The sequence below is a fragment of the Somniosus microcephalus genome, chromosome 3, assembly GCF_052327205.1.
Source record: "Somniosus microcephalus isolate GS21.2 chromosome 3, FLI_Smic_1.0, whole genome shotgun sequence".
In the NCBI taxonomy this organism is placed as follows: Eukaryota; Metazoa; Chordata; class Chondrichthyes; order Squaliformes; family Somniosidae; genus Somniosus; species Somniosus microcephalus.
The window spans coordinates 256,823,357-256,831,229 of NC_140989.1; positions in this window are offsets into that span (position 1 = coordinate 256,823,357).

Genomic DNA, 7,873 nt, shown 5'->3' on the forward strand with positions numbered 1-7,873 from the left:
AACTACATAATGTGATCACAACGGAGGATCACCGAACCATTTGGGTCACTCTCAAGATAGCAGGAGTCCAGGTAAAGATGGAATTGGACACAGGATCAGCCCTAACAGTCATAAACCGACAGGACTACGAGCGGCTATTCTCACACATACCCTTGAGAGACACAAAAATTATTTTGAAGACGTACACGGTGCAAAAAGTCTACCCCAAAGGAAAAATAAGGGTGACCGTTATATATAACGGTAAGGAAACACCAAAACTAGACCTGTATGTATTACAAGATGGAGGACCACCATTACTGGGACATGAATGGATCCGGAAAATACAACTGGATTGGCATTCCATACAGGCACTGACTGTGGCTGACAAAAAGGATGACGACGTCACACCTGGGCGACTGTCAAAGATCCTAACTGACGTGAAAGAAGTGTTCCAGCAAGGACTCGGAACACTAAAAGGCATGACAGCGATGATTAAAATTGAAGAAAATGCAAGCCCAAAATTTTTTAAGGCCAGACCGGTACCTTATGCGAACTGCCCAGCTGTTGAAGCAGAGCTGGAGAGTCTGGAACATTCAGGAGTACTGTCCAAGGTAGACTGGAGCGAGTGGGCTACACCCATCGTCCCTGTGATGAAAAAATCGTTGAGCAGCATGCCTGGGGAACCAAGGAAGGTTTGCATCTGTGGGGACTTTAAGGTAACAGTGAACCCGGTCCTTCACACCGTACAATATCCACTTCTGCGGATTGAAGATATTTTCGCCTCGCTATCTGGAGGGAAACGCTTCACTAAGATTGATCTGGCCCAGGCGTATCTGCAAATGGAGGTAGAACAAGCATCGAAAAAATACCTCACAATCAAAACCCATAAAGGTCTCTACCAATACAACCGGCTGGTATTCGGGGTAGCATCAGCTCCGGCTATTTGGCAGAGGGCAATGGAACGAGTCCTGCAAGGGATCCCAGGGACCCAGTGTTATTTGGACGACATCCTGGTCACGGGCGAAAATGACAGTGATCACCTTGCCAACCTGGAGCAGGTGCTCACTAGATTGCAGGAATATGGGCTCCGAGCTAACCGCCCCAAATGCGAGTCTTTTAGAAAACAGATCTCGTATTGTGGCCACGTTATCGATAAAGAGGGGTTACATAAGTCCCCAGAGAAGATTGAGGCAGTAGTCAAGGCTCCAGCACCGGAAAATGTGTCACAACTGAGGTCGTTCCTCGGGCTGGTAAACTACTACCATAAGTTCTTGCCAAATTTGTCTACAATACTACACCCACTGAACACCCTACTGCAAACTGGGGTGCCATGGAAGTGGAGTGACGAATGTAGACGAGCTTTCCAGAAGAGCAAAACACTAATCACATCGAAAGAGGTATTGGCCCATTACACCCCAGCATTACCAATTCGGTTGGCATGTGATGCGTCACCCTACGGCATTGGAGCGGTGCTGTCGCACAAATTCTCGGACGGCTCAGGGAGGCCAATAGCCTTTGCGTCACGATCACTAACCTCAGCCGAGCGTAACTACGCCCAGATTGACAGGGAGGCCTTCAGCCTAGTGTGGGGAGTGAAAAAGTTCAATCACTATCTGCACGGGCAGAAATTCACCTTGCTGACGGATCACCAGCCTCTTGTCTCCATTTTTAATCCGAAGAAGGGCGTTCCGGTGATGACTGCGCAACGACTACAAAGATGGTCACTTTTTCTAGGGGTGCACCACTATGAGATTGAATATAAGGGCACAAAACAGCATGGAAATGCTGATGGGCTATCACGCCTGCCACTGCCTACTGCGGAGGAAGCACCAGCAGTGGATCCTTTCGAAATATTCCATTCGACTATAGTTGAATACCTACCGGTAACTAACGCTTGTATCGAAAAGGAAACCCAAAATGACCCGACACTGTCTCGGGTATATGATTTGACGGTGAAGGGATGGCCAGCACATGGCGACTCACTGTTGCCAGCATTCTCGACAAGGAGAGAACAGCTGTCAGTGTGCTGGGGGACCTTGATGTGTGGATCCCGAGTGGTAATTTCACCCAAGTTAAGGGATAGAGTGCTCAATGAGCTTCATGAGGGTCATCTGGGAGGGGTAAAAATGAAAAGCCTAGCCAGGGCTTATGTGTGGTGGCCGGGAATCGATAAACAAATCGAGGACCTGACCAAGAGTTGCTCAGGATGCCAGAAAGTCCAAAATGCACCACCACATGCCCCTCTACACCCATGGGAGTGGCCCTCATCTCCATGGCAACGGGTGCATATTGATTTTGCTGGTCCATTCATGGACTCAATGTTTTTAATAGCCGTGGATGCGCACTCGAAATGGCCTGAGGTCATCAAAATGTCCTCCACCACCACGGAGAAAACTATTGCAGTCCTACGGACCATTTTTGCCAGGAATGGCTTGCCAGAACAGATTTGCTCCGACAACGGACCACAGTTTGTGTCCGAAGAGTTCCGGAGGTTCTTGAAAAAGAATGGGGTATGGCATTACACATCCGCCCCGTATCATCCAGCCACAAATGGATTGGCTGAGAGGTTCGTACAAACCTTTAAGAAGGCAATAAAGGCTATGTACAATGACAACATTCCGCTGCAGCACAAGGTGGACAATTTCCTGTTAGCCTACCGGAATGCGACACATGCAGTCACCAACCAGGCCCCAGCCATGATGTTCTTTAACCGAAGGTTAAGATCTCGCCTGGATTTCCTCAGACCAAACATACGAAGAGATGTTGAGAGTAAGCAATTCCAGCATCTCCATGAGAAGCCAACAAGGAGCTTCAATGTAGGGCAACCAGTCTTGGCCCGCGACTACCGAACAGAAAAATGGCAGCCAGGAACGATATGCACACGGCAGGGCCCACTAATGTACACAGTGGACATTGGGGAGAGCATCATGAGATGCCATGCTGACCAGATCCTAGAGTCACAGGAACAAGTCAACCCCATGCCTCGCCCATACGTACCTGGTGATGAACCTGACGTACAGGTCGCATCTACCCCAGAAACAGTAGCATCGGAAGCTGATGAACCAACCGACGACAGGGGGCTTCCGCACCAAGAGCAAGACACTCGGGAAAGGCGCTATCCAGAAAGGATCAGGAAGCCTCCCCAAAGACTGAATATATAAATAGACTATTTTCAGCTAATGTTGCATGTTAAAAGTGTTAATTGTAATTAGTTTGATATTTAATTGTTAAATGAGTGTCATGGTACTGTTAATCTAAAAGGGGAGGAATTGTAATGTGGGGAACTATCTTTTACAGCTCATGTATACTGCAGTACCGGCAGTGACCACACCTGTATATAGCCCTGAGTAGTAATCTGTACAGATCAGTTCCACTGTGAGCCACGTTGAGTAAACACCTGTTGTACCATTCTCCTGCAGTCTGTGTCTTATTATACACAGACGCAACACTGACTGTGATTGGTTGCTGAACATAGCCAGCCATAACAACCTGTCTCTGTGGCCTCGGGTCAAGTGGGCAACTCCTGACCTCCCTGGTTTGATTGACAGGTCTTTCACACAAACACATTGCAAGCTGTAAACCTCTGTGTTTGACCGGGCTCAAAAGCACAAATTTTAATCAAGATGTTCTTTCTCAATGTGTGTGAATACTTCCACGAATTTCCTCGATTCCGTTGTAGTCCAGCTCAGCCCAGCTCAGCAGTCTTTCGTGGTTCTGAGCATGCTTTAAAACATTGATCTGACCCAGAGGCAATTCAAAACACATAAATCTTCATCCACGATGTGGACCAATGTTTCTCTTGTTTTCAGGGGAATTTTGCGAAACCCCTACAATACTTGTCACCTCTAATTTCCTATAATGACCACATAGTATCTATTCTGAGCCTTCACAATAGCAATTATTGCATAACCTTGTGCTTCACTTGAAATATGTTGTTCTATTTATATCAATTGGGTTTAATGTAAAGCTATTTAGCAATATATCTTTGGTCAACAGGAACTTCCTATTACACTTGTTCCGGTATTTCACATTAAGCTTTCACATTGTCCTTGTCATGCCTCTACATGGCTCATCGGCTAATTCATATTAATGGAAATTGCTCACCTAAGCACTCTCAATAAGGTCAATCTGCCTCCCAGAACTTGCAGGGCTGTTTTACAGAACTGGGATTCCCTTTGCATCTTCACGGACTCCATTACCACACGATGTGGGAGAAGTTCAACTTGCGCCCAAAACGGGCAGAGCAACCGCTCCATGCGCTGGTGCAGACCGGTCTGAGAACTGAGCCAAATTCAACTTCAGGCCTCATTTAACTGCCACCAGCGCCAAAACGGGTCCCTGCTGCAACTTGCCGGTTGGGAATCCGAGCAGCTCTCGTGCGAAGCCAACTGGCCAGCATTTTGGGTCTGGGGGGCAGGGGGTGGGGGAAGAGGTCGGTCGATCAGGAGGAGAGCCTTGAACGGCTGGCAGTGGGTCCAAGAGGAGCATTCCTGCTTCTCCAGAGCCCACAAAAATAAAAACTGAAAGTTTCTTGGGTCTTTTGTCTTTGTGCGACCTCCTGCGGTCCCTTTAAGGACCCCTGGTCAGGCTGCTCAAGACCTGGTACAACTAGGCCGAGCATGTACAGCTCCCCAACAAGGTTTTTGTTCTGCCTATCTCCCTGGGTCGCTAATCTTACTGGCCATTTTGGGCTTCTAAATATCAACTTGAAAAAGACAAAGTTTGACCTGGCTGCCTTTTGAAACCAGTTTTTACCTAAAGGGGACCAAATTTTATGTACCCGAGTCCCAGGTCCAAAATGGATGGTAGGATGATACCAGGAGCGATCAACAGGTACACCTAATATTTAAACAGAAAGTAATAACACTAAAATGTAGGTAACAAGTAACATGAATTAAAAGTTAAAATAGTAAATAAAGAACAAAGAGAGAGTAGGCTTCGCAGAACCCACCGCTACCTTCCCCATGGCAGCCACGGGAAGTGGCAGTAACACGGGCGAAATTATAGTAAAACCACTGGGATCGGTGCCCCACCCGCCCGCTGCCATTTGCACACAGTGGATGGAGAAGGAGTGAGTAGCAATTTTCATGGCGGGGGCAGGGGGAGGGAAATCCTCACTGCCCCATTTTCCTGCATTTTCCAGCATGATCCCACCCTCAGGATATTACGTATGTGGGATAGAGACTTTGGTCGGATGGATTATACATGTTCTGCAGAAGGAAAGCCTTGATGGGTAGAATGACCCACTCTTGTTCAATTTTTATCCTTATGTCAAGCAGAGCTACACTGCATATCCCCATCAGAATACCAGACACTGAACCATCTACATTTAAATGCCTGGGCATTGGGACGGAAGCATGATATGACAGATATATCAGCAGAGTAGGAAACCCCCATCCCCACCCCCAACCTTCACCGCAATCACCTGATGCGGCACAGGACAGGGGGCATCAGCACCTGAGCACATTGCTGCCCAGGAGGCCAGGGATCGCCTCATCATGGCCAGATTTACTTCACTTGATACTGTAGACCCATATGGCTGCCACATGCTGCGCCAGGTTGGCACCACCCCACAGCAACACCATAAAGCATCCCTGCAATGCCCAAGCCATTCCTTTCACAATCACCATTGTGGGGTGTACTGTTATGTCTCACCATTCACTGCAACTCATAAGCCCCTTCCAAAGGTGCACACAAATCTGTCCAAGTGTTGAAAATAAAGATTTTTATGTTTGACAGCACATTAATGGAATCTTTACATAAACATTGGATAAAACACCCAAGTGGCTACCCTTGTGAATCTACTTGTGCGTCATCTTTCTCTTCTGCATGCTTCTACCAGGTGCTGGCCCTGTGGCTTCAGCAGAGGTAGAGGCAGCCTGCTCACTTCCCTACTGCCAAGGAGCTGGAGAGCACCTTGCTGCACATCAGTGGGGCCATGAGGACCCATGTCTACGCTGATATCCCTCTTAAAGAGGTGTATGAGCCTCTGCCATCTATTCTCCATACATAGCCATCTATTCTCCATAGTGACCATGTGCTCCTGTGAGTGGCACATTAGCTGCTCCATGTAGGTGGCCATCCTATCCATGGAGGAGCCTACAGTCACCATCGCGTGATGCTCATGTTGGAGATGGACTCCTCCATTCTCTGAACATTTGCAGACATCGCACTCGCAAAACCTGTCAGAGCCTCCTGCACCCCTTGCTGCCCCTCCAGAATCGCCCTCTTTCTGGATGGCCCCCGAGGTTCACTGTCTGCATGCAGCTGAGCAGAGCTGGGAGCGTCCTGCGTCCTCCAGTGAGGACTCTCCACTGCTGTCCCTGTCTCCACCATCTGCTCTTGCTCACTTGTGAGTTGTGACAGACCAGGTGACAACACTATATCTTGCGTGTGTCCCACCGAGGTGTGAGTATCTGCGCTGGCGCTGGGTGCGCTTATGTCTGGTGACGCTACGCCCTCAGAGGCTGGAGGCTCCTTTGAGGAGTCATCTTCCTCTTCCTCCTGGACAGTGCGGGGGCGGGGCGTGCTCTTGATGGACCTGTGGGAGAGTAAAGAGATGAGTTAGATAAGTCATATGAAGAATGGGTACAGATACCATTATGCACATGATGAACATTCAGTGTCTGTTGACATCAGTCCCCATATGAGTGACTGATGTATGCCATTTGGCTGTATGAGATGTAATTCTGTCACTAGGTTGCTGAGATGTCCCCCTCTTTCTGTCTCCCACTTCCAGCTGCTCGGCAACTCCAGATACTTCTAAAGCTGCCTCCTCTGCTGTTGTAAGGTTTGCAAATGATGGCATTCCACCTCCAGTTCTCTCCCTCTCTCTCTTATTGTGGGCTCTCTTTTCCTGCATGGAGGGAAAGAAGAGAAGGTTGAGTGAGAGTGATGGAATGAGTGTAAGGAATGGATGGGTTACATCTTTAGAGGGAGACTATGAAGGAGTGGGGTGCCAAAGTCAAGTGGTCTTGTGTGTTGTTAGTTGGTATGATTGCATTAGGATGAGGGTGAGTGTGAGGGGTGAATAGTGAGATAGGGATGTGATAATGTAGATAGAAGGGATGGCTGGACATAGAAGACATGTTGGTGTGAGTAAGGGTGTGCAAGAGTAGGGTTAGGAAAGGCAGAGTGATGGGGATGTGATGAGAGGCACAGCAGGATGAAGTTGAGTGTTGCTCTGTACTCACCTTTCCTGATCTAATGAGATCATTGAAACATTTGTGGCACTGCACCCAGATCCTCCTGACCACATCCCTGCTAGTGACCTTCTCTGCAATCTCCAACCAGGCTATTTTGGTCTCCTGGGGTGGTCTCTTCTGCCCATTGGAAGGGAAGAGGACCTCCCTGCATGCTCACCGGAGAACCTGGGTGCAGCCCTTTGCCTCTGTGCAGTCATTGTCAAAGTGTTTGCAGCACTCCAATGCTGTAGTGCACTGACAGCACTATGTTACATGAACCTTCAAATGTAATGTGGCCATGGCCCCTTTAAAGATCCTGGCTGAAAACATGTCATGAATGATGTCACCAGACCCACACCATTTAATTGGGTCAGGTAACGCATAGGGCGGGCTTAATAGGCCCTATTAACGTAAAGTCATTCTGTGGAGCGGGATGGAGCCAGCAACGGGGTCGTGACCCGCCATGGCCACCGCCCGCACCATTCCCACCCAGGTAGGGAAAATTCCAGCCTTGGATACATTGCCAGTACTAGATTGATCGGATCAGATATATACCCACTACTAGACTACCATGTGGAATTAAGCATTATTTACCCTCCAGCAGTCAGTCATAGTGTGATGTAGAAAATTAATTTCTACTCCTTCATACACTTGTTTCTGGATTCCCTACCCACACCCAGGGTCAACCTTTGTGTGAAAATAGCGCACGC